The sequence below is a fragment of the Dermacentor silvarum genome, chromosome 8, assembly GCF_013339745.2.
Source record: "Dermacentor silvarum isolate Dsil-2018 chromosome 8, BIME_Dsil_1.4, whole genome shotgun sequence".
Classification (NCBI taxonomy): Eukaryota; Metazoa; Arthropoda; class Arachnida; order Ixodida; family Ixodidae; genus Dermacentor; species Dermacentor silvarum.
This window is the reverse complement of record NC_051161.1, coordinates 165440472-165466782: the sequence shown is the minus strand read 5'-3', so window position 1 is coordinate 165466782 and position 26311 is coordinate 165440472. Positions and strand designations below refer to the sequence as shown.

General features: G+C 50.9%; 1 protein-coding gene across 1 annotated transcript in view; it reads right to left on the bottom strand.

Moving 5' to 3' along the window:
* Positions 1 to 26311, bottom strand: part of LOC119462558 (uncharacterized) — a 181919-nt gene that overhangs the window by 112460 nt on the left and 43148 nt on the right. The gene's annotated exons all lie outside the window — the stretch shown is intronic.

The following is a 26311-nucleotide window of genomic DNA, read 5'->3' as shown; positions in this document are numbered from 1 at the left end:
CCGCAAAGTTGGCGTTCCAGTTAATTTTGTGCTTCAATGCATAAAGCGACGTTTTCTTAAGAACCTAACTGGAACGCCAATGCATTTCTCCGCAAAGTTCGGGAATTAATGTCTCGAAACTGCTGTCATCCCGAGAATTCGTTCCAAGTGGATCTGCCTTGTGAACTTCACGGCTACAATTTGTAAATTGCAATATGGGCCATCAGGTTATAAGTTAAAAACATAATTAGTGAATTTCTGTTAATTATTCGATTATGCATTTCAATTTCTTGCGCAAGTAATGTCCGCCTCTTCGAGTAGACCAGCTCATGAACTAGAATTGTGATATCTGCCACAGGCAACCTTAAATAAATTTTGAAAGTGTTCGCTGAAACACCCTGTATATATATACAGGGTGTCCCATCACGCCGCACGATTTAATAAAAAAGGACTGGCGTTAGGCGAAGCAAACCTAGCGCGTATTGTTTCCAGTGCAGTGGAGTAGCCGTCAATAATTTGTTCGTTGCTGAGATTTAATTATCTAATTGTAAATCATTATCTAACTAGAGAAGTACTGTCCCAATTGTAAGCGGGCCGGCAGTCGGGTGACGAACAACGTTTATTGCGGTTGAAACGAAGTAGATATAGGAAAGAATGGTGACGTAACAGGTCGCGTGATTTTAACGAAATGGCCGTTGACGTCGGATTGACTCAGCCATGCTACATCTTCCTTTTCTTAGGGAAGCAAATAATTACAATGGTCTTTCTGGTTGTGGGTAGCAGCAGGGCTCCCGGCGTGGCCTTGTGCTTCTACGTAGCTCTTGAGCGGGCTGGGCGTCGTCTAGTCGTTCGGATCCGGCACGAGGACTCTCTTTGGGATGTTTAGGTGCGTCTCGCAGATGCTCTCGAATGCGTCTAATTTTCTGGCCCTCTTCACTCTTCACCACCACGGAGCGCGGCGTCTCAGCTGGCCTCAGAAAGAACGCAGGTGTACAGGTCTTCTCGTGGGTATCGTATGCAGTCACTCTCTGGCCAGGAGACAGGGGTGGCAGGTTCCTGGAGTGACGGTTGTAGTAGATCATCTGGCGTTGGCGGATTTCCTAGAGACGGTTAAGGATGGCTTGGTTGGGCACAATCTCCTGCACTAGGTTGCTTGCGGGTACAGGCAGCAGGGTCCTCGTCTGCCGTCCCATCAGTCTCTGCACAGGGGACTTCAAAACAGCATCGCGCGGAGTATTACGCCATTCAAGCACAGCCATGTGGAAATCAAGCGTTCTAAGAGAGCACTTATTGAGTAGTTTTTTTGCTTCTTGCACGGCCCTCTCCGTCATACCATTTGAGCTTGGATGATATGGGCTTGACGTTACGTGGATAATGCCGAGCCCATATAAAAAGTCTTTGAATTCTGTGCTGTTGAATGGCGGCCCGTTATCGCTGCACAGTTTAAGCGGTAATCCATGAACTGAAAAAAGTTCGGCGCACCAAGACTTCAGTTGGTTAGCAGTGGTATGGCGAAATTCCTTTATTTCAAAAAAGATGGAATAGAAGTCGACAATAATGACAAACTGTCGGCCCCCGTAAAAGAATGGGTCCCTTCCTACAGCTTTGCAGGGCAAGTTTCGAACGTCATGGCTCAAAAGCGACATCTTTGCGTTTCATGGCTCATGCTTTTGGCACATTTTGCAGTTTCGGCAAAATTGCTCTATGTCGCTTGCCATGCAGGGCCAGAACATGACGCTTCGTGCCCGCGCCTTCATCTTATCGGCGCTGGGATGTGCGACGTGCAAAAGAGCCAATATTTCTGCCTTTATCGAACTTGGTATGATCACCTTGTTGCTGCGAAATAGAAGACCGTCCTGTGGGTGTATCTCCTCCTGATAAAACCAGTAGGGGCGTTTGACTTCTGGAACCTCGTGCTTGTTGTCAGGCCAACTGGTCAGCGCACATTCCCGCAGCTTGGAGAGAACGGTATCGTTGTCTGTTGCTGCGAGAATACTTTTTAGACGAGCTTCCGAGGCTGAAACCAATTCCTGCACATTGACTTGAAAGTGATCAGTTTCCTCGCACATGCTCACTTTGCTCGGAAAACGCGACAAAGCATGCGCAAGAAAAAGTTCTTTGCCTGGCTTATGCACCAGTTTGATCGGATAACGCTGCGAGGTCAGCCTCATGCGTTGCAACCGGAGGGGGCACTGATGCAGCGGCTTGCTAAGTATCGGTACCAAAGGCCTGTGGTCGGTCTCTACAATCACTTCTGCCTGACCAAAAACGTAGTCGTGAAACTTCGTGCAACCAAGCACTATCGCCAGCATTTCCTTCTCGATTTGTGCATAGTTTTGTTGCGTCTCTGTGAGCGACCGGGACGAAAAAGCGATGGGGCGGCCGTCTTGCATTAGAACTGCGCCGACTCCTAATTGGCTTGCGTCGACCGAGATGATGAAAGGCTTTTTAGGGTTGAAGAAAGCCGAAACGGGTTCTTGAGTCGAGAATTGACGCAAGGTGGCAAAACTCTTTGTTGCGCCTCCGTCCAAACCCATGCAATATCTTTACGCAACAGTTTTCGAAGCGGCGCGGTTACCACTGACATGTTGGGAATGAATCGCTGCACGAAATTCATCGTACGAAGAAATACTTGCCGTTTTTTTCTTGTTCGTCGGTTCAGGCATTCCAAGTATGTCTTGTACCCTCTCCGGATCCAGGCGTAGGCCTTCTGTTGTGAGGATGTGTCCCAGATACCGGACCTCCGGCTGCAGAAACGCACTCTTCTTTGGGTTAAGTCGAAGGTTGTGTTGTTGATAACGGGACAACACAAGTTTTAAGCTGTAGTTGTGTTCGTCTTTAGTTCTGCCCCATACTAATACCTCATCTATCACAACCGCCACACAGGACAAGCATTCCAAAACACGGTGCATTGCTGCTTCGAAAACTTCTGGGGCCGAAGCTATTCCAAATGGCATACGAAGGAACCGATAGCGACCACACGGAGTGCTCATGGTGCATAGTTTGGAGCTCGACTCACTAAGCCAAATTTGCCAAAACCCTGAAGCTGTATCAAGCGTGGAAAAGAATTTTGCTCCGGCAAGCCTAGGAGCGATATCCTCTAACGTTGGCATGGGATAGTTTTCACGGAGTATGGAGGATCAAGGCGTGATATAAGGTAACTGAGCCTACAGAATGGTCCAGCCACATTGTTACCGTTGTTAAAGGAGACAAAGTTCGAATTTGCCTGGATCCAACAGCGCTCAATCAAGCCATTACGGACACCGACTACTGACTTGGGAAAGACGCGTACACGCCGTTGCGCCTGATCACTGCGGAAGATACTGAACTGCTTCCCGGCCGACAGCGCATTATTACCATTATGTCAACCGATATCGATCATGGTGACGTCTTGGTCTTGCCCTCTTCCCGTTGCCTTCATAAAGGGATCGCTTTTTCACCAGGTGTAGTTCGATTTTACAATGGCTCGACGCTTGTCACCGCCACAAACGCGATATCGGAGAAAATTCTCCTTCCGCAAAACACCACAGTGGCTTGCGCGGCCAACTCAGGGCCTGTATGCGCCGTGCCCCTAACAACTATGTCTTTCAAAGACCCTTCTACTTGTGCTACTGCTTCTCCCTCCGCCCTTGCTGCAGTCATCAGCAGTGACTTGCTACCTTCACAGATGCAGCAGCTGCTTGCTTTGTTGAACAAACACGCAAATTCTTTTGATGTCCATTCGTCGACTCTCGGCCAAACCACAGCTGCAGCGCATCGCATTCAGACAGACGACGCGGCCATATTGCGTCGACGCCCGTACCGCGTGTCACTAGCCGAGCGGAAAATCATAGAAGAAAATGTCGCGGACATGCTACAACAGAACGTTATCCGGCCCGTCAGCTCCGGTTGTTTTAGTTCCAAAAAATGGTTCCGTGCGCTTTTGCGTCGATTACCGGGCCCTCAATAAGATCACTCGAAACGACGTATACCCTATGCCTCGCATTGACGACGCCCTTGATTCACTACAAGGTGCAGAATACTGTTCAAACCTCGATGTGCGTTCCGGCTATTGGCAAATTCCAATGCACGAAGACGATAAAGAAAAAAACAGCGTTTGCCACCTCTGATGGACTTTACGAATTGAACGTCATGCCTTTCGGGCTATGCAATGCACCTGGGACTTTTGAACGCATGATTGACATCGTGCTGCGTGGCCTGAAATGAAAAACTTGCCTCTGCTACCTGGATGACATTGTCGCGTTTTCATTAACATTTCCTCAGCACCTCCAACGCTTAGATGAAGTTCTGACGTGCCTTGCCGACGCTGGTCTTCAGCTCAACAAGAAGAAATGGCGTTTCGCCAGCAGATCTATTAAGGTCCTGGGGCATGTCGTGAGCAAGGAGGGCATACGTCCTGACCCTGACAAGATTGCTGCGGTCCTTCGCTTCCCTCACCCAGAAAGGTCTAAAGACTTGCGAAGCTTCCTTGGCTTCGCTTCTTATTTCCGTCGCTTTATACGGAACTTTGCCTCCATCGCTGCGCCGCTACACAAGCTACTTGCTTCCAGTGTACCCTTTCTCTGATCTAATGAATGTGAAGCAGCCTTTGACATGCTGAAGGGCGCCCTCACGTCTCAGCCTGTGCTTTGCCATTTTGATGAGGCTGCACCGACTCTCTTGCACAGAGATGCTAGCGGCCACGGCATCGGCGCCATTCTTCTGCAAAGCGACAACGCTTCGCGCGAGAGAGTCGTTTCATACGCCACCCGCGCACTCACCGATGCTGAGAAGAACTATACGATAACTGAGGAGTGCCTGGCTGTTGTTTGGTCCGCACAGAAGTTTCGTGCCTATTTGCACAAGCGTCATTTTACAATTGTTACGGACCACCACGCATTATGCTGGCTCTCCACTCTCAAGAACTTGACTGGACGCCTAGGTCGCAGGATTCTCCGCCTGCAAGAATATTGCCAAGCGCTTGTGCCATTTGGTCTCAGAAGAAGAAGAGGACGGTCTTGTTCACGTGCTAGCGCCTTGGTCTTTTGTCGGTGCTGTGCGGCCCCTTCGACGACTCGGACTTACTTTAACGGCCTCTTTTAGAAGCCGCCTGTCTATTGACGTGACATTTTTCTGGTGGAGGTGCGGCGTATTCTCGACCCATGCAACAGACCCCTCCTAGCAGCAGGAATGCTAGATCGCAACCGGAGCTCACACCAGTACAACGCGCCAGTCGGAGAATCCAGGGATTGGCCCCCGAGTTTGAGCCTTTACCTGCGAGGACAACGACAACGTCGGCAGGTATGGATGCTACATCCGGTACTACCACGACTAACCCTGCGACGGCTACTCCGGTACATCCGGTACCTCCTCATTACACGCTGCAAAAACCACGCGTGCCAAGTCCCTTCTATGGTGACCTTCTTGAAGACGTGGAGGACTGGCTGGCAGACTTCGAGCGCGTAGCTGAGTTCAATGGATGGGACGACGAAGCGAAGCGCCGGAACGTTTACTTCAGTCCTTTGTATGGTGCTCGCACTTGGTTCCAGAACCGCGAAGGCGTCCTGACAACATGGCGGGAGTTCTGTCGCAGGCTCTTGGACACCTACGCCAGCTCCGATCGCCGGGAAAGAGCAGAATGGGCCCTCCAGTCTCGCATTCAGAAGCCTAATGAGAGTGTGGCTATGTACGTGGAAGACATAGTGTGTCTTTTCAGGCGAGCTGACCCTACCATGTCGGCAGACAAGAAGCTGCGTCACTTGATGCGAGGCGTGAAAGAGCAGCTTTTTGGTGGACTCATTCGTAGTCCGCCCAAAATTGTCGCGGAGTTTCTCACTGACGCCGTCGCCATGGAGAAGGCCCTGCACCAGCGTCCACACCAATACGATCGGCAAGTGAACCTCTCCTCTGCGACCAGCAGCCTAGGAGCTCTCACGACTGACGTCGAGTCGCTTCGAGAGATTATTCGAGCGGTAGTCCGCGACGAGCTGCGACAGCTGCATCAGGCGCAGCCGTCTTCAGCCAATTCATCGCTAGCGTCGTGCGTGATGAAGTGCAGCATGCGCTCGGCGCACCACGTTACGAAGCAGCGCTTCAGGCCGCTCCACCAGTTCAGGCGTCCACAACTTCATGTGAACCTCGACGCGCAACGTATACGCTGACGTTTTAAGACGCACCGTCCCGTCGCCGGCGACACCTACCATGAGCGAATACCAGCGTGCGACTTATGCCGACGCATTCGTGCCCCCTATCCCTGCACCAGCGCCGCTACCTGCCGTCACCCCGTATGCGACGCTTCAGTCAGCGCAGGCGGTTCCTTATGTTGGAGAGGCTCGGCCCGCCGCGCGTAAATCGGACATTTCGCGCATGCCCGACCGACGACCGCTGTGTTACCACTGTGGTGAGGCGGGTCATTTATAGCGAGATTGCCAGTACTTGCACTCCAGGGGTTTCCTGTCAATTCGCCCCGACCACGTTGCGGACAACGGCCACCCGAGATTGAAGATTTTATCGCCAGACAGCGCGCGCCACCGTCATCAAGGGGTCAGTCGCGATCGCCGACACCACGACCATCCTATCCTATTCGGGAGGTGCAAGTCGGATGTTGCACGGACGCTCTCCGAGCCCTCGCCTGGAAAAATTACGTCAGCAACCTTTCGAGGCGAGGCCGCTGATACTCGACGTGCCGAAGACCTCCAATTGAAGCGACCTCATACCGCCGGAGACTAGACGACACCGGTGTCTCAGGCGGGAGACAACTTTTCCATGAACATACCTGTGCTGATCGACGGTCGAAATGCTACTGCCTTAATCGACACTGGCGCTGACTACTCGATTATCAGCGGAAAACTGGCAAGTCGTCTAAAGATACTCGTTACGCATTGGACAGGGACGCACGTACGGACAGCTGGCGGACATGTCGTCAAACTGCTTGGTGTGTTCACTTCACGGGTGCAAATTCAAAATTCTACGTTTCCGATAAGCTTCCTTGTTCTCCGAGAATGCTCCCGTGAATTAATACTCGGAATAGACTTTCTTCGAGAGCATGGCGCCATCATTGACCTCCGCCGACACTGTATTTCTTTCTCTACAAAGAATGTGACGACACGAGACACCTGCCGCCGCACAGCCGCTTTTAGAATTTCCGACGACAGCGTCACGATACCACCTCGTGCTAGTGTAATGATTCCGGTGACGTCCGAGGGCACACTCGAAGGCGAAGTACTCGCAGAGGGAAACGTCTCCCTTCTGCTTACTCTCGGAATTAGCGTGGCTCGCGGAATCATTGACGTTAGAGATGGCCAAGCTGACGTCTTGATCACCAACTTTACAAATGAACATCGACACCTCTTCCGTGGCACTGCCGTCGCTTACACTGAAGCCTGGGAGGACGTCATTGAGTGTTTCGCTTGTGGAGAAAGTGGCAGCGATGAAGAATGCGGCACAGATATTGGCATTGTAAAGGCGTTTATTTATAGGCACCAGCCTTTTGGACCGACCATTAGTTCAAGGCCCGAGATCTCAGCACGAGTGGCGTTTCTCGAGGAGAGCGCAGGAGGGATCGACCCACTAGACAGGGCTGGAGAGCATGACCAACTATGGCGTTCGTATCCTTCGCTACAATCACCCCCGGGAGCGAAAAGGGAGCCGTCGGGCGACCTAACAGCTGGTCACTATGAGTGGGTCATAGTAGGTCTTGAGGCGCTCGACGTTGAAAATGTCACGTCCACGACGGCGCATGTCCGTAGAAGGTTCAACTGGTTCGATCACGTAGTTGACGGGAGATGCGCGTTCGACGATACGGTAGGGGCCTTCATACTTGGGCACTAGTTTGGATGAACGACCAGGTGTAGCGGAAGGAACCGAGAGCCACAGAAGCGCTCCAGGAAGGAAGGTGGGTGCAGAAGCGTTGTTACCGCGTGTGCTCTTCTGGCGCTCTTGGTCACTGGATGTAAAGACCCGTGCGAGGTCGCGGCACTCTTCGGCATGTCTTGCCGTGTCAGAAATGGGCGCACATTCGGATGCATCCGGCCGGTACGGTAGAATTGTGTCGATGGTGTGCGATGGGTGCCGACCGTACAGTAGGAAAAAAGGTGAAAAGCCAGTGGTGCTCTGAGTAGCGTTGTTATAGGCGTAAGTGACGAAGGGCAGAATGGCGTCCCAATTAGTATGGTCGGAGGCGACGTACATAGCAAGCATGTCCCCGAGCGTACGGTTGAAGCGTTCAGTAAGGCCATTGGTTTGGGGGTGGTACACCGCAGTTGTGCGATGAACAACGTGGCACTCCTTGAGAATGTCTTCAACGACTTCTGATAGGAAGACACGTCCGCGATCACTAAGCAGTTCCTGGGGTGGCCCATGTCGCAGGATGAATCGTCGAAGCAAGAAGGAGGCAGCATCGCGCGCTGTAGCTGCCGGTAGGGCGGCAGTTTCGGCGTATCGCGTCAGGTGGTGGACTGCCACAATGGCCCAGCGATTTCCAGCCGACGTCAGTGGAAGGGGCCCATACAAATCGATGTCGACGCGTCCAAACGGCCGGGTAGGGCAAGGTAAAGGTTGCAGACCGGCTGGCGAGAGGCGGGGCGAAGATTTCCGGCGCTGGCAATCGGGACAAGAGCGAACAAACTTGAGAACGTAGCTGTACATCCCGCGCCAGAAATACCGCTGTTGAAGACGCTGGTAAGTCTTGAAAACGCCGCAGTTCGCACACTGTGGATCAGCGTGGAAAGCTGCGCATACTTCGGAACGCAGATTGCGGGCTACCACTAACAACCACTGGCGTCCGTCGGGGTTATAATTGCGTCGGTGAAGCAGGTTGTCGCGAATGGCAAAGTGACATGCTTGGCGACGCAACGTGTGAGTGCTTGGTTGGGCCGACGAACCAGAAAGCTATCAATGACGTCAACTAAGCTATCATCATCTATCAACTCAGCTATCGGCAATCAAGCTATCAACATCAATAACGAGCTATCGGAGGACAATAAGGCGGCACTGCGGGGACTGTTGTATGAATTGAAGGACTGCTTCGCGCGATCGTCTAAAGTCAGTCAGACATCAATCGCGCAGCACAGGATAATTACTTACGACGATGCACGTCCTATTCACCAGCAGCCGTATCGTGTTTCGCAGCAATTGAACGACCAGTCAAGGAGATGATTGACGATGGCGTCATCCAGCCTTCAAACAGTCCGTGGTCGTCACCGGTTGTCCTGGTAAAGAAGAAGGACGGCACTCTCCGCTTCTGTGTTGATTATAGAAAACTCAACAACGTCACAAAGAAAGACGTTTATCCGTTGCCGCGCATAGATGACTCTCTCGACCGGCTACGGCGAGCCAAGTATTTTTCTTCCCTTGACTTGAAAAGTGGGTACTGGCAGATTGAGGTAGACGAGCGAGACCGGGAGAAAACAGACTTTGTCACTCCGGATGGACTTTGTGAGTTCCGAGTACTTCCGTTCGGACTGTGCTCTGCTGGCCGGCAACTTTCCAACGGATGAGGGACTCGGTGCTCGCCGACCTAAAATGGCAAACCTGTCTCGTCTACCTGGATGATGTGGTCGTATTTTCAGGCAGTTTTTCCGGACACCTTAAGCGGCTGCGGCAGGTGCTCGCGGCAATCCGACCGGCTAACCTCACGTTAAAGCCTCAGAAATGTCACTTCGGCTACGAAGAATTGAAGTTCCTTGGACATGTCGTGAGCGCGGAAGGCGTCCGTCCCGATCCCGAGAAAACTGCCGCTGTAGCTGCTTTTCCGGCTCCTACCGACAAGAAAAGCGTTCGACGCTTCCTGGGACTGTGCGCATACTACCGGCGTTTTATACGCAATTTTTCTAAAATTGCTGAACCACTTACTCGTCTCACGAGAGACGACACGCCGTTCATCTGGAGCTCTGAACAAGAAGCAGCTTTCGCCGAGCTTCGGCATCGTCTGGCATCGCCCCCTATTCTTGGGCATTTCGACGAGGACGCCGAAACCGAAATTCATACTGACGCCAGTAACGTTGGTCTGGGTGTGGTGCTCGTACAACGGCAGGAGAACGGCAAAAGGGTCATAGCTCACGCCAGTCGCACCCTTTCACGACCTGAGTCCAATTACACTACCACGGAGAAAGAGTGTCTTGCCGTCGTATGGGCACTTGCCAAGTTTCGACCTTACCTCTAAGGCCGCCCATTCAAGGTCGTGACGGATCATCACTCCTTATGCTGGCTGGCAAACCTAAGAGACCCTTCTGGACGACTGGCACGGTGGAGCCTGCGCCTGCAGGAATACGACGTGACCATCGTGTACAAGTGAGGCCGCACACACGACGATGCCGACACATTGTCGCGCGCACCTGTTGAATCTGCCGATCAACACATCGAAGACGACAGCGCTTTTCTCGGCGTCATGAGCGTGGCAGACGTATCGACACGGCAGCGAGCAGACTGTGAATTACGACCTATATTTGAACACCTAGAAGGCCGCAACGTCTCTCTGCCCCCAAAAATTGCCCGCGGTTTGCCGTCGTTTCGTTTACGCCAGGGTGTCACATATAAGAAGAATTCTGCTGCCAGCAACAAAACCTATCTTTTGGTCGACCGGCAGAGCTTCGTGACGAAATCCTGTTGGCATGCCACGACGAGCCTGCGTCTGGCCACTTGGGTTTCACTCGAACTCTTGCTAGGGTACGCAAATCGTACTACTGACCGAAACTCGCCACTTGTGTTGAACGATATGTCCAAACCTGCCGTGAATGCCAGCGCCGAAAGTCGCCGAATTTGAAGCCTGTGGGATTGCTGAATCCTATCGAGCCGCCTCGAGGGCCCTTTGATCAAGTTGGCATGGACCTCCTGGGCCCATTTCCGTTGTCTACTACCGGAAACAAGTGGATAATTATCACCAGAGACTATTTAACCCGCTATGCTGAAACAAAGGCTCTTACAAAAGGCACAGCTTCTGAGGTTGCACAATGTTTCGTACAGAACATCGTACTACGTCATGGTGCCCCTTCCTGTGTCATCACAGATCGAGGAGCGGCGTTTACGGCAAGGTTGCTTGAAGTTTTTCAACTTAGTTACACCACGCACCGAAAGACGACTGCCTATCACCCTCAAGCAAATGGCTTGACCGAAAGGCTTAACAAAACGATGACGGACATGCTGTCGATGTACATAGATGTGCAGCATAAGACATGGGACGAGGTACTACCGTATGTCACGTTTGCGTCCAACACCGCTACGCAAGAGACCACACGCTTCACGCCGTTTTCTGTTGTTTACGGTCGAGAAGTTCAGACGATGTTAGAAGCCATGTTGCCATGTGACAATTCTCACAAACGTGATGAAGACACCGAGCGCTTCGTGCAGCGTGCCGAGGAAGCACGCCGACTGGCTCGCGTGTACATCAGGAAACAACAGTGTATTGACGCGCGACACTACAACCTCCGCCAACGACAAGTTGAGTACCAACCGGGTGACCAAGTGTTAGTTTGGACCCCCGTCCGCCGTAAAGTCCTTTCGGAAAAACTTCTTAGTCGGTACTTCGGCCCTTAAAAAGTGCTTCGCCGAGTGAGTGACCTCAATTATGAAGTTCTTCCGGACGGCACCCAGCAAGCACGACGCCGACAACCACGGCCTGAGATTGTGCACGTCGTCCGGTTAAAACCATATCGCACACCATAATAGTCGTGGTTTCTGGACCATTACGTTTCTCCTGGGACAAGTCTTTTTGCCTGTCAATGTTTTGTTTAGCATCGAGTCGACGTTCTTCTGGGAAGAGGGGTAATGCCACGCGCTTGTGCCATTTGCTCCCAGAAGAAGAGGACGATCTTGTTCACGAGCTAGCGCCTTGGTCTTTTGTCGGTGCTGCGCGGCCCCTTCGACGACTCGGACTTACTTTAACGGCCTCTTTTAGAAGCCGCCTGTCTATTAAACGTGACAATATGACTTTGACATTATTCATAAGTCAGGCAAAAAACGCCAAGACGCTGACGCTCTTTCTCGTTGTCCGCTTCCTGCGCACCCACTCGATACCTCGGGAACTGCGTCGCAAAGCAGCTCTTCGGATGTCACTTCTACGCCGGTTTCCTCTCTAGCCTAATTAGATTGCCTTTCTCCGGACGACGATCAAACATTTCCATCTCGCCAACGGGCTGATCCATATTGTCGGCGTATGATAGAGCACCTCTCTGGCGCTTCTCGCCCACCTAACGCGCGGCTTCGACGCCAACTCGCACAATTCAAGCTGGACAATGGCGTGCTGTATCGGCGCATTTACCACCGTGACGGTCAACGCTGGGTGCCCGTTCTACCGCGCTCTCTTCGCGCCCATGTCCTCGAAGCATTCCATGATGACATGCCTACTGGCCATCTCGGTTTCCACAAGACCTACGATCGCATTCGAAGCCGTTACTATTGGCCTGGCCTTTCTACTAGTGTGGGGAGACACGTCGGTTCCTGTTCTCCGCGTCAGCGTCGCAAGCTCCCAACTTCTGCCCCTGCCGGCGAATCACTGCCTATTCTGTGTCCCACCGCACCAATTGAGGTTGTTGGTATCGATCTTTACGGGCCCCTTCCTGTTACTGCAGCTAGCAATCAGTGGATAATGACCGCCATTGAGCACCTGACGCGCTACGCTGAGACAACATCAGTGATCACTGGCTCAGCTTCGGAGGTTGCCGACTTCGTCCTTCAAGCTATAATTCTGCGCCATGGTGCTCCTCGGGTACTGCTAAGCGACCGTGGAACGGTCTTTCTTACGCAACTTTTAAACGAAGTTCTTCGTGCCTCTGGTACCACCCACAATACAGCGTCGAGTTACCATCCACAAGCTAACCGCTTGGCAGAGCGATTTCATCTCACGCTTGCCAACAAGATCGCCGTATATATTCAGCCTGATCACAAGAATTGGGGCAAGCTTTTACCCTTCGTCACTTTCGCCTACAACACGGCCGTTCAGCGTACCACCGGCTACTCGCCATTTTACGTAGTTTACGGACGGTCGCCTACTTCCCTTCTAGACGTTTCTTTCATCGATTCTCCTGTCAACCCATCTGCATCGTCTAGCGAAGAATTCCTTTCACGACTCGCCCAGTGCCGCCAGCGTGCTCGCGTCAACACAGCGGCCAGACAACAAGACCGGAAGATCATTTACGACACCTTCCATCGCGTTGTGTCTTTCCGACCTGGTGACCAAATACTTCTATTGACGCCCCTTCGCACGCCTGGTTTGTGCGACAAGTTCCAGCCGCGATTCATTGGACCCTACATAGTCCTGGAGCAGACATCGCCCGTCAATTATCGCGTGACTCCTGTTGTCCCCGCCACAGACGGCCGTTGTCGCAGCACCGAGATCGTTCATGTCTCCCGCATGAAACCGTTCACGCGGCGTTCTTCGTCACCGTGACCTGCGGCCAGCATGGCCGCGTCCACGGGGGGGGGGGGGGGGGATTAGTGTGGGCGTTTATTACACACGTCTTCTTCATCTGTATATTATCATCATCATTCTACGTTGCTCGATCCTCATCTTCAGTTATGTGTGCTCATCATCATCGGGTGTGTGCCTTTGCTGGTTCGCTCCCGAGAACTCGGACCGAATAAACGTCGTGCCAACAGAGACGTCATGATATATGCATACGCATATCTACACACACACACACACACACACACACACACACACACACACACACACACACACATATATATATATATATATATATATATATATATTATAAAGGGGATTTATTGGGGTTCGTAGCGACAGCGGGTCGTAGGATGCACCGAGCACAGTCCTCTCGTTCGAGCTTCTGCTGCGCGCTTGATGCTGCCGATGCTGCTGACTCTGCGTCATCGTTCGTCTTCTTCCTTACAAGGGCCCCGCGGAAATAAAGGAGCCATCCTGGCGACTTAGTTGTCCGGAAGGACGATAGAAAGGTGATACGGCTTGAGGCGCTGAACGTGAACGACTTCACGGTTCCGACGTCGCATGTCGGACGGCGGCGTGAGCGGCTCAACCAGGTAATTAACGGGTGATGTTCTCTCGAGAACGCGGTATGGCCCGTCGTACTTCGGAAGGAGTTTTGAAGCGAGCCCAGGCGTGTGGTGTGGCACTAACAACCAGACGAGGGTGCCCGGGAGAAAATTGGGAGTCGAGTTCCGGGCGTCGTGAACGGCTTTTTGACGGTTCTGGTCGTCTGAGGTGAATTGGCGGGCCAGCTGGCGACATTCTTCGGCGTGTCTGGCTGCTTCCGAGATCGGCAGGCATTCGGATGGGTCCGGCCGGTAGGGCAGAATGGTGTCTATTGTGTGCGAAGGATGACGGCCGTAAAGAAGGTAAAATGGTGAGAATCCGGTAGTAGCCTGAGTCGCGGTGTTGTAGGCGTAGGTGACAAACGGAAGAACTAGGTCCCAATTAGAGTGATCAGGTGAGACGTACATGGCGAGCATGTCACCAAGAGTTCGGTTGAAGCGTTCCCTGGTACCGTTAGTCTGTGGGTGATAGGCAGTGCATTTACGATGAACAATAGCGCATGCAGCAAGCAGTTGTTCGATGACTTCAGATAAGAAGGTGCGGCCTCTGTCGCTCAAAAGTTCACGTGGACCTCCATGACGAAGGAGAAAACGGCGTAGTATGAAATTGGCGACCTCCTGCGCTGTAGCATTTGGTAGAGCAGCAGTCTCCGCATAACGTGTTAAGTGGTCTACCGCAACGATGATCCACCTGTTGCCGGTAGTAGTCAACGGAAGTGGCCCGTAGAGATCTATGCCCACGCGATCAAAGGGTCGGGATGGGCATTGTAAAGGCTGGAGTTCACCGGCGGAGTTGTGCGGTGGCGCTTTGCGACGTTGGCACTCATGACACGAGCGGACGAAGTTGCGAACAAAATTGTACATTCCCCGCCAGTAATAGCGGTGTCGAAGTCTTTCGTAGGTCTTGAAGACTCCCGCGTGGCCACACTGAGGGTCGATGTGGAACGAGGAGCAAATCTCTGATCGCAAGGTTCGCGGAATGACGAGTAACCATGTGCGACACTCTGGGGCATAGTTGCGGCGATACAGTAGCTGGTCTCGAATCGCAAAATGAGGAACTTGGCGCCGAAGCGTTCGTGACGCTGGAACTTTCGACGTATCCGAGAGAAGGTCGAACAGAGATGCAGTCCAGGGATCATCACGCTGTGCAGAGGCGATAGTGTCAAAGTCCAGAGATGACAATGTGCACTCGCAGGAGGAGTCGTGACTGGCCTGCGGGGGAAGCGGTGATCGGGATAGCGCGTCAGCGTCGGAGTGCTTTCGCCCGGAACGGTAAACCACGCGGATGTCATATTCTTGAATTCGCAATGCCCAGCGGGCAAGGCGGCCCGATGGGTCTTTTAGCGTCGACAGCCAACATAGTGCGTGGTGGTCGGTCACTACATCAAAAGATCGGCCGTATAAATATGGGCGAAACTTGCCAAGCGCCCACACAATGGCCAAACACTCCTTTTCTGTTACGCTGTAATTGGCCTCCGCCTTGGTTAACGTGCGACTCGCGTATGTGACGACGTATTCTGTGTGGCCAGGTTGACGTTGTGCCAACACAGCACCAAGGCCTACACCACTTGCGTCAGTATGAAGTTCGGTTGGCGCTTGAGGGTCAAAATGGCGAAGAATGGGTGGCGTCGTGAGAAGACGGCGCAAGTTTGTGAAGGCGTCGTCACACTCTGGAGACTATGATGAGAGATCTCTAGAGCCACCAAGAAGCTGCGTGAGAGGTGATATAATTGACGCAAAGTTTCGAACGAATCGCCGAAAGTAAGAGCAGAGGCCGATGAAATTGCGTAGCTCTTTGATAGTGTTAGGTTTTGGGAACGCAGTAACAGCACGTAGCTTCTCGGGATCCGGGCGAACGCCCTCCTTGGACACGACATGGCCTAAAATTGTGAGCTGACGAACAGCAAATCGACATTTCTTCAGGTTAAGTTGCAACCCCGCGTTGGTCAAGCAAGTGAGTACGTGCTGGAGGCGGAGCAGGTGCGTTGCGAAAGCAGGGGCGAACGCCACAATGTCGTCAAGATAGCAAAGACAAATTTTCCATTTGAGGCCACGCAGAACATTATCCATCATTCTTTCGAACGTAGCAGGTGCGTTGCAAAGTCCGAAAGGCATGACGGTGAATTCATACAAGCCGTCTGGTGTAACAAAGGCAGTTTTCGGGCGATCGGCCTCTGCCATCGGAACCTGCCAGTAGCCTGACCGCAAATCCAGCGAAGAAAAGAACTCGGCTCCCTGCAAACAGTCCAGAGCATCATCGATGCGTGGTAATGGGTAGACGTCCTTCAGTGTAATCTTGTTCAACCGTCGAAAATCAACACAGAAGCGGATGGAACCGTCTTTCTTCGTGACGAGTACCACGGGAGAGGCCCATGGGCTCTGTGAAGGTTGAATGACGCCCCGACGAAGCATGTCATCGACCTGTTCTGCAATGACGCGACGTTCCGTAGCAGACACGCGATATGGTCTGTCGCAGCGGTGAGTGAGAGCCAGTGTCGATGTGATGCTCGACTGTCGATGCACGGCCAAGAGATGTTTGCGCAACGTCGAAAGAACGGTGGAAGTGCTGAAGGAGTGCGAGAAGTTGAGATCGCTGCGAATGTGTCAGATCGTCGGCGATGAATGGGCTGAACACATCTGTCCATGCTGAGTCGGCTACGGAGAGGGCACTCAGTGCATGAACGGCAGTAGAAGGCATTTCGTCGAGGACGGAGACAATTCGGGTTGAATCAACCGACTCGACGTAACCAAGGCATTCGCGGCGGAGCAGTGATAGCGGCGACGAAAGATGATTGTAAACGGGCATCGTGCTGACACCGGCGGCGAGGTCAAGAGCTGCAAAGGGCAAAGGAAGCGCTTTTCGGGTAACAAAGTGATGAGAGGGCATGAATAAGACCGTCCCGTCGGATATAGCACTACACGAGACCGGTACGAATGCTGAAGAGCACGGGGGAATACAGGTGTCTTCTTGCACGAGAAGTTTAGTGGCAGGATGAGCATCGACCGAGGCCAGGTCACCAAGGTGGGAAAGTTCAATCTCAGCCCGAGTGCAATTTATGATGGCATTGTGGCGTGAGAGAAAATCCCATCCTAGAATAACGGCGTGGGAGCACGATGAAAGAACTATGAACTCAATCGTGTATAAAACGTCCTGTATGGTTACACGGGCTGTACAAGCAGCCGTAGGGCGAATGGGTTGAGCACTTGCCGTTCGAAGCGACAATCCAGACAGAGACGTCGTCACTTTACCAAGCAAGCGGCAAAACCTGGCATCCATAACTGAAATAGCGCCACCGGTATCTTCGAGGGCGACTGTAGCGACATCTTCGACAAACACATCAATGACATTGGCAGGTAAAGGAAGAGGACTTCGGCATGTCGACACTTGTGCAGTTCTTGCCTCAGGAACTGCGTCGTCTAGTTTCCCTCTTCGTTAGAGACGGGTCGCTGACGCATAGGGGAAAGTGATCGGCGACGTGGGGAGGGTGACCGGAAGCGTTCGAAGCGAGGACGGCGATCAGTCTGGGAGCGAGGTGGTGATGGATCGAAGGGTCCGTAAGGCACATTTGGATCGGACGGCACATAGGACGCTCGTCGATCGTCATCGAACGCCTGCGATCGGCGGCGGCAGAACCTTGCGACGTGGCCGGGATACCTACATGCAAAGCATATAGGGCGATTGTCCGGCGTACGCCACGGGTTAGCGACGGCAGTGCTGGCCCAGGGAGCGGGAGGAGGAGGGCGGTGCACAGGCTGCTGGAAACGTGGTACGGGCGCACTGCGAGGGGCCATTGCAGCAACCGCAGCATAAGTTAACGGTGTAGCCACGGCATCCTGCTGGTGAACAGCTGGCAGCGCTTTCGTGACCTCTTCATGGATCACATTACGGAGAGGAGACGGCAAAGTGCTGGCAGACTCCGGAGTGATGGACACCAGAGACAGCTGTCGTGCGACTTCTTCGCGGACGAAATCTTTGATTTGAGCTATCAAGGAGGCTTGTTCGGGGCCGGTGGTCAGGCTGCAGAGTGACGCCGCATTAGGTGTGGGATGTCGCCTTGTCAGAGCTCGCTGCTTTCGCAATTCATCATAGCTCTGGCACAAGCTGATAACGTCGCCAACAGTGCGCGGGTCCTTGGCCAGAAGCATCTAGAACGCGTCATCATCGATTCCCTTCATGACGTGCCTAATCTTTTCCGCTTCCGTCATGGCAGCGTTCACGCGCCTGCACAAATCGAGGACGTCTTCTATATAGCTGGTGAACGTCTCACCCGTGTCCTGTGCGCGTGTACGCAAACGCTGCTCGGCTCGGAGTATCCTGACGGCAGGTCGGTCAAATACTTCGGTAATCGACGTCTTGAACGCCGACCACGTTCGGATATCCCTCTCATGATTCCTGAACCAGAGACTTGCGACGCCCGCAAGATAGAAGGATACGTAAGCCAGCTTGTCCGAGTCATTCCATTTGTTGTGAACGCTCACCCGTTCATAAGATGACAGCCACTCTTCAACGTCGTTGTCGTCGGTTCCGCTGAAGATGGGAGGTTCCCGCTGGCGAACGGTGCCAGCGCAAGGGACGGGTGGCGATGGAAGAGTCTGCTGGTCGGCGTCCGGCATGGCAGAGAGTAGCGTCCGCGAACGAAGTTCCAGGATGGTAGAGTGGAACGTTACCCAGCACGGCTCCACCACTTATAAAGGGGATTTATTGGGGTTCGTAGCGACAGCGGGTCGTAGGATGCACCGAGCACAGTCCTCTCGCTCGAGCTTCTGCTGCGCGCTGGATGCTGCCGATGCTGCTGACTCTGCGTCATCGTTCGTCTTCTTCCTTACAATATATATATATATATATATATATATATATATATATATATATATATACGGGGATTCATGGTTACCCGAATGATCCCCCGGTGCTTCGCCCATTCATCATCATTCACTTCGTGGATATGCGGTATTTTTTTAACGTTGCTCTACAATTTTCTCATTGACACTTTGATAATTAGTACTTATCGAGTTAGATTAATAATTACAATGACCTGATTAAATCTCAATAACGAAAAAATTACTGGCGGCTACTCCACTGCACTAGAAACAATACGCACAAGGTTTGCTTCGAGTAACACCATTCCTCTTTTTTTTTATCGTGCTGCGTGATCGCTGGGACACCCTGTATATATCTACAATAAGTTAAAAAGACTGAAAATGTGTTTAACAATAATTTCTTATTTAACAGACATAGACCTATTTATCAATCACCTGTGGTGAACCATGGGGGCCCGAAAAATTATTTGAATTTGCATTTATTTCTTGACACTACATGACATTTATAAATAACGTCGAGACAGAAGGCAGTGGGTGCCCAGAAGTCCCTGATCCCGCCTAGTAGCAGCAGTGCAGCGCACATACAGAAAATGCACACTAGTTACGGACGATTTTGCTAATGCAACAAAGAATTGTACTTGGTGTTTAGGTCTATATACAGTACAAATGTATCTCGAATTAGGGTAATAGTACTGTCGAAGTTATACACTACGAAGTAGAATCAACATGAATAACTTGCATTTTTCACAAGACAAACAAGACAGCAGATGTGTGCGACCTTGAAGAATTACAACCAAATTTCTAACGAAGCTGTTTCGAGCAGTTGCAATAAACGTTTGTTTTCTGTAAATATATCGCATACTTTAACAAGTTGTCCGTGTATGAGTATTCTGTGTGAAACCTTACGCGCATGTAATGCTTAGGAGCACTTCTTGTTGGGATATTTGAAAAAGCCAGTAACTCATCAACACACATGTTACTTTGCGAGAAGATTTACCATGGTGTCCTCCCTAGTTACCTCCACCCCACCCAACTAAATTTTCGCTAGATTTGGTATTAGTTAAGTTGGCATGCCAGGTCAGCGGGATAAATTATGCTTTGTTGGTAAAATTTTTCATAAAGCTCCGGATCGCTTGCTTGCTTAAATTACTGCAAATATCATAATTAGCCACCTACCTTTGCAGTTTACTTACATAGTTCCCATACCGCGCCCTTTATTTTCGCCTAATATAAACAATGTGTCTTGCTTAGTTCACCGAAGCCATCGCTGAAACCAATTAGGAACGCTTCATGGGGCATGAAAAATAGGGGGAAAGACAACGACTCAGTAATTATTTACAACGCTTGTAACTGGATTAGGAAGGTATACATTTTGTCACACATTGCACTGACCAGGACCCCCTCCCCTTCCCACGAAATATAGATCTGTTATAACTAACACCTATGTCGGGACCCTGGGAAGTATAGCTGAAGTGGCCATATCATACGCTCCACTGTTTCATCCAACCTCATTTAACTTCGCAGATAGAGTTTTCATACCGTGCCCGCCATTTTCACAAAAATTTGTTTGGTGGCGTTTGTAGTTCTGTCGGGGCAGTGGACTGAATTCTGCCCCGCTCGTTGGACAGGCTTATAACACACTAGAGTGCTTGCATACGTAACTTTTTGCGAAAGCCCCAATTATCCATGCATCTACATTTAACTTTACCTACACATCAAACATTACCTGGTCCTAAGAGTCACAACACATAAAGAAGCTGCTTCCTTTACTTCAGTGAGAACACGAGACGAACCCAATATATCACGCATGAAAAAGTAAAAAAAAGAAAGAAATGAAGGTTCAATAACTATTTGTAATGCTTCTAAATATGCCAGAAACGTTAAAACATCGCGGCATATTGTACTTAAATGCTGCCTATTCCATCAAAGTATAAAATATCTGAAATGCAGAGTTCTCGTGGGACATTGAAAAACAGCAGCGTGATACTGTTGAATACTTGCTTATAGTTCTTTTAAAGCTGCATTTGATCAACACGAATTTACCATCGCATTTGGCGATTTGTTCCCCCTATGTTCGCAAAATTTGACCTCAGTTGTAGTTGTAAGTATGACAGCGCAGCCGTCGATTCTATTGGAAAAGGCGCATTATAACCCACCCATTTGAAGCATCGCATACACATTACCTATAGCATGTTCCCAATTTTCCCCAGATATAAACAATATGCCTTGTTTAGCTCACCGAGGAGACCGGAGAAACAAACTACGCATTTCGTATGATGCACGAAAGCACATGGAAAACGAGGGTTTAGTAATTAGCTGCAATACTTGCATTTAAAGCAGGAAATTAGAAACGCATTCCGCTTAAAAGCCCCCATATTGTCACGTAGTGGTGACGCTGAAGTAAACAGTAGTAAAACTGTGTATGACGAAACTGGTTGTTTATTGGGCGAACCTGTGCCCACAAAAGCAAGCTACACTCGAAGCACAACGAAAGCGGCGAACACAGTCGGCGGTCGTCGAAATCTCATCAGCGGCGAGACGCGTCGGCTTTTATACCTGAGTCATCGAAGGTTCCAGATTAATCCCTGATGCCCGCGTGTCTTCCAGAAAGTTCTAGACAATTCGCGTCGGTCACACAATCAGATAACATAAGCGTCGGTGAAAACAGGCAACGAAAAGAAGCATCGATAACGTTCTAGAAACTTCCGATACAGGCGCGTCCTGCGCCGAGCGATAACGTTTAACATTTGTTAGCCGGTGGAAAGCGGCCACCGGTGAAAGATAAACATGTATACGTGTCAATATTCTCATGGAATTTTAAGCGCGTATTTCGTGTCGGTGTTTTACAAGTCTGGGCAAAACATCAATTAGTGGCAGGATGACATCCTGCAATGCTTCGACGAGTAACTTTCTTCAAATGTTGTATTGAACCTGCACAGAATAAACACATATCGCTGCTGCCAAATATACATACCAGTACCTGATATTCGTAATACAAATGCTCGAAATAAACCGCTCCACTGGAAATTCGGCTATGATTCCGCTATGTCGCACAAGACCACCTGTTCTTGTTTTATTGCGACAGCAATTATATGGACACTCAGGCGAATTTCTCCTTTGCCGTCGCCGTGAGGTTCCGTATAAAGCCCACGAGCAATACAATCGTCGCCGCGCGCCGTACGCTGCATGTGCGAGTGAAAGCATACAACGGTGAGCCTGCAATGACGGTGAAGCGGGAAGTCACGCACAATGCTCTAGCGGAAGGGTATGAGGGGGAGGGGCCGCGCTTTCGGGGCTACGATCGCGTTGATGCGAGCGCCGGCACGAAGCTCTGTTCGCTCGCTGCTGCGCTGACTCACTCGAGCGTTTTCACAGCGAGTTTCCGCGGTCATCGAGTGAGATGCGTTTATGTTTGCTTGTGCGTGCGTGACACCATGCTTGTTAATTGAGCTAGTGTGCCTAAGTTTACAAGTTTATGCGGCCGATAAAACTACTATCCTTACTTTGTATACATATCCACTAATTTGCTGTCGCAATCACTGCTTCGCCTTTCGGGCGAAACTGCGACTTCTTCACTTGTGTTAAAAACTGCACACTTCAGCAAAATAAACGGGAATGATACGTGTCTAGGAGACGACGCTGACGGCGAAAGAGGAAACTGTTTAATCATTTAAGTTTATCAGTGATGGAAGCATCGCCACTTACATACAGAGCTTATTTGAGTGACACGAGCGACGCTTATTTTTTCCTACACGGTGGGCATTACATGTACCAACATTTCCACTCACGCAAGTAAATGTTTAAATTCACTAATTAGGCCTGTAAGGAAAAATTTTGGGGGCATGCTGTAATGCAAAATAGAAGCCAGGTTATACGCTAAGCCATTCGATGGCAATCCCATGCCTTCGACCAATTTCGAGACATACGGTCTGAATATACGCGGTCTATTTCACTGGTGGTGAGAAACAAGCTAGTTGTTTTCGAAATGCCACCTGCGCCGCAGCGTGAACTCATTTCATTACCTATTAAACAATCATATAGGCTAGGCTGTAGTATTTCGTCAACTTAAACGTTCCGCACAGAAGTCGACAAAGACCAGCCGAGATTAAGTAATTAATAAAAGACTCGAAATAAAACACTTCTAACCATAAAATATGTTCCCGGGTAGTTATTTAGAAGATTCCGCATGTAGAAGAACGCCTGATGACATAGAGATTCCCTGACGCAGGCCGGACGACGGCCGGAACTTCAACATCGGGAAATAAAAATGATTCCATACGTAAGTAGAGAGAGAGAGGGAGAAATAATAGGAAGGGGAATGTGCAAATGACTCCCCCCCCCCCCCCCCCCCCTGCGTGGTGTCACACGGGCAGAGGCAAGCATGAACATGTGTCCCTGAATAGACCTGTGCCTGTTTGCAAACAGAGTGACCTCACTGCGGGGGCCCTTCCCCTATGCCGCGCCTCCGAAGCGGGCGCTGGTTGGCAAAAAACGTTCGTGTGACCGGTTCTCTTTGCATAAGAGCGCTGCTTGCTTATAAGCTGCCGCGATCATAAGTCCGGCATATTGCTATTTCTTGAAGTAACAGCATTTACGAACTGTGCTTAGGAAGTATAATGGTATAATCGTCCCCGTTTTACCGGTACAACAACGTAGCGTTGTTGCCAAGTGCATGGTTGCCGTAAGTCAGCGTGTAGTGATTTCGTAAAAGTGCGCCTCTTCCGTAGACAAAACATCCACAATAATGTATTACTCCTCGTAAACGAATAGTTTATCACATATGATGCACATTTTCGCGTTGACAAAGTGATACTTCGCTAAATGACTGGACTGCGAACACAAATTTGTATTGCATTGTCATGAATGCACTGATTTGCGCCCCATTGACATTGTAGCTTTAAACGATAAACAAGATGAACTTCATCTCAACTACAAGGCGGCTCAGTGGAGCCGTACCAAGTAACGGCGCCTAAATTCAGATGAGGGAAAAATGCAGAAAAACTTATTAGCCTGCTTTAGGAGCATGCTAAGATACCCTAGTTGGACAAAATTAATCCGGAGCCTTTCGTTACACTGTCCCCCATAAGCCGCTGTGCAGCTTAGAGATGTTAAACACCATAATTTAATTTTAATTATTAGTTTCGGTCCCATGAATGTAGAAAGCAAAATCTTGCATAAGTACATAATCAGTTGCGTGGTAACTTCGCTGTGTCTACTGCCTCCATTGCTGCTCTCAACTTTGCATGTTTATGTGCATCATCACGGCATAAAGTCCGTGCCATGAAGGTGAATGCACCAATAACGAAAAAAAAGAAAGTTTAGTTTTACTTAAGACCCGTGAGATCCGCGTTAAATCGCGATAATTTCAGTGGTTAGCCTTTTGGGCATTCCCCGTGGTTAAATGCATACACGCAGCTTCGGCGGTGGTCAAAACATCGTAGGAGCTCATTTGCTGTCATATGTCTCAGTCGATAAATTAGGCTCAAACGAAGGTTTTTTTTTCTGCACACAGCGCGGAGGGCTCCGAAATACATGCGCTCGCTGATCATCGCGTCTCATTCATTCTCATCTGTTCAGTAATTACGGGTCGTGAAGTTCTATCGGCGCCTGATCACTATGACTGGTTTTATTACACGCAACACGCGTCCACAGTCTAGTAAGCGAGATGTATTGCTAATCGCGTAGTACACCACGCGCGCGCTCGAGCACACACACACACGCACACACACACATGCACGCACGCACGCACACACACTCACGCATGAAGGCCCAACCACAAGGAACGGATTTCCGACGGATTTTCGGCGTCGGCGCCGGCCGGCGGCACGCGACGGCGGCCGGCGGCGTGGAGAACAATGCGCCGCCGGTCGGCGCCGCAAGACCGAGCAGGCTTAGAGCAGGCCAGACTGCAGCGCTGACGGCGGAAGTGGCAGTAGACGCAGGAGACAAACAAAATATAGCCTCCGAGATGTTGCGCTGTGCCATGTGAGTGAGCTTGGAGGCCATTTACAAAGCGAGCTTCCGGCGTTGCCGTCCGCGAGTGCCTGTGCCTCGTCTGCGTCCCAAACAGCCGATCGCTCGCGCGTGCTCCGGCCATTGCAGGTGGTGCAGCTTTGTACGGTATCATTGATAATGATGTATACTCTTTCCAGACAGGGACATGCAAGGAACGCCGAAGTGCACACTTAAGGCTCGTCCACGTTACCGGCACGCCAACTCGCCGTACGCCATTCGCGGGTCGCCGTTTGACGGTGGTTTCGCTCGCGAGCGGCGAGATTTCCTTGCCGTAGACAGGATGGGACCGGGACCCATTTGTGCTGCAGCTGTACATGGAAGTGGCCAATCAGTGACCGAGGGGTGGTCACCCTGGCACCGACGGCAGCCTCACCGCCGCTGATCGTTCGGCGGCGCCGATATCGTCGCTAGGCCTTCTCCGGCTCACTCGAAAGCTTAAGCTGACGGCGCTTCGGAATGAATCACCTACGCTCACCAGCCGCGATATTTTCTCACCGTTGTTGTCGCTCTTCGCTATAATTATACACAAAGAAGAAAATGCCCTGATATTAGCGTCGCCGTCGGCTGCGATGCGGGCAGAGCCGAGCCAGTCGTCTGCCGCCGGTAGCCATGCACTGCAGCTGAGCTCGACAAGTATCGCAGCCCTCGTTCGTGTATAACGTTCGACAATGGATATAGTATTTCATACAATGTAGAATTTACGCGTCACGTTATCTAGCGGAAAGTATTTTGCTAGGAACAGAAGCTGCTGGTGATGCTATCCATGCTATGCGATTGGTGCTACGTTTTTCAGCACAGACAACCAGCGTATATGTTTGCACTAGAGCTACGGACAATTTTTATGAAGTTTTAAAAGTAGAAGAAGTCCTTGCTTAGTAAAAACGATTGTTCTGTTAGCGCAACATTTTGCAAAACTGACCGGCTAAATTCGGGGCCAAGGATCTGGCCACATTGCGCCACGCTTGAAATACGTCGACGCCGAGAGTCTCGTGTGGTTGAGAGCCGTCAATAAACCTCGTTGAGCGTCCACACCGCGTGCCGCCGGCCGGCGCCGCCGCCGAAAATCCGTCGGAAATCCGTTCCTTGTGGTTGGGCCTTAATGTGGTCCGTTTCACTACGCAAAGCTTAGCCGATATCGTCGCTGTTCTCGCCGCACACTTTACCACAACAAATGTGGCACACTTCCACAGAAAGGCCAGCATCGCGACATTTTCATCACGCAGTTTACCACACGCCGATGTTCTCCGACACACATTACTGTTAATCTGGCTGGCAAGAGAATTGTGGAGGTTCACGTAAAAAAAAGAAATAAAAGAAATAAAAAAATCACAGCATATTCACGGGGTGAATGATGATGAGTGGGCGAAGCTCCGGAGGGAATCATCGGATCTCCCGCTTAAGGGGACGCTAGCACAAACGCGTTAGAAATGTGCAGTACTCTCTAGTAAGGGGGAGCGGCCACAGCGTCTTACGCAGCCATTTACACATGCCGGAACGTGCACCGCGTTTGCCG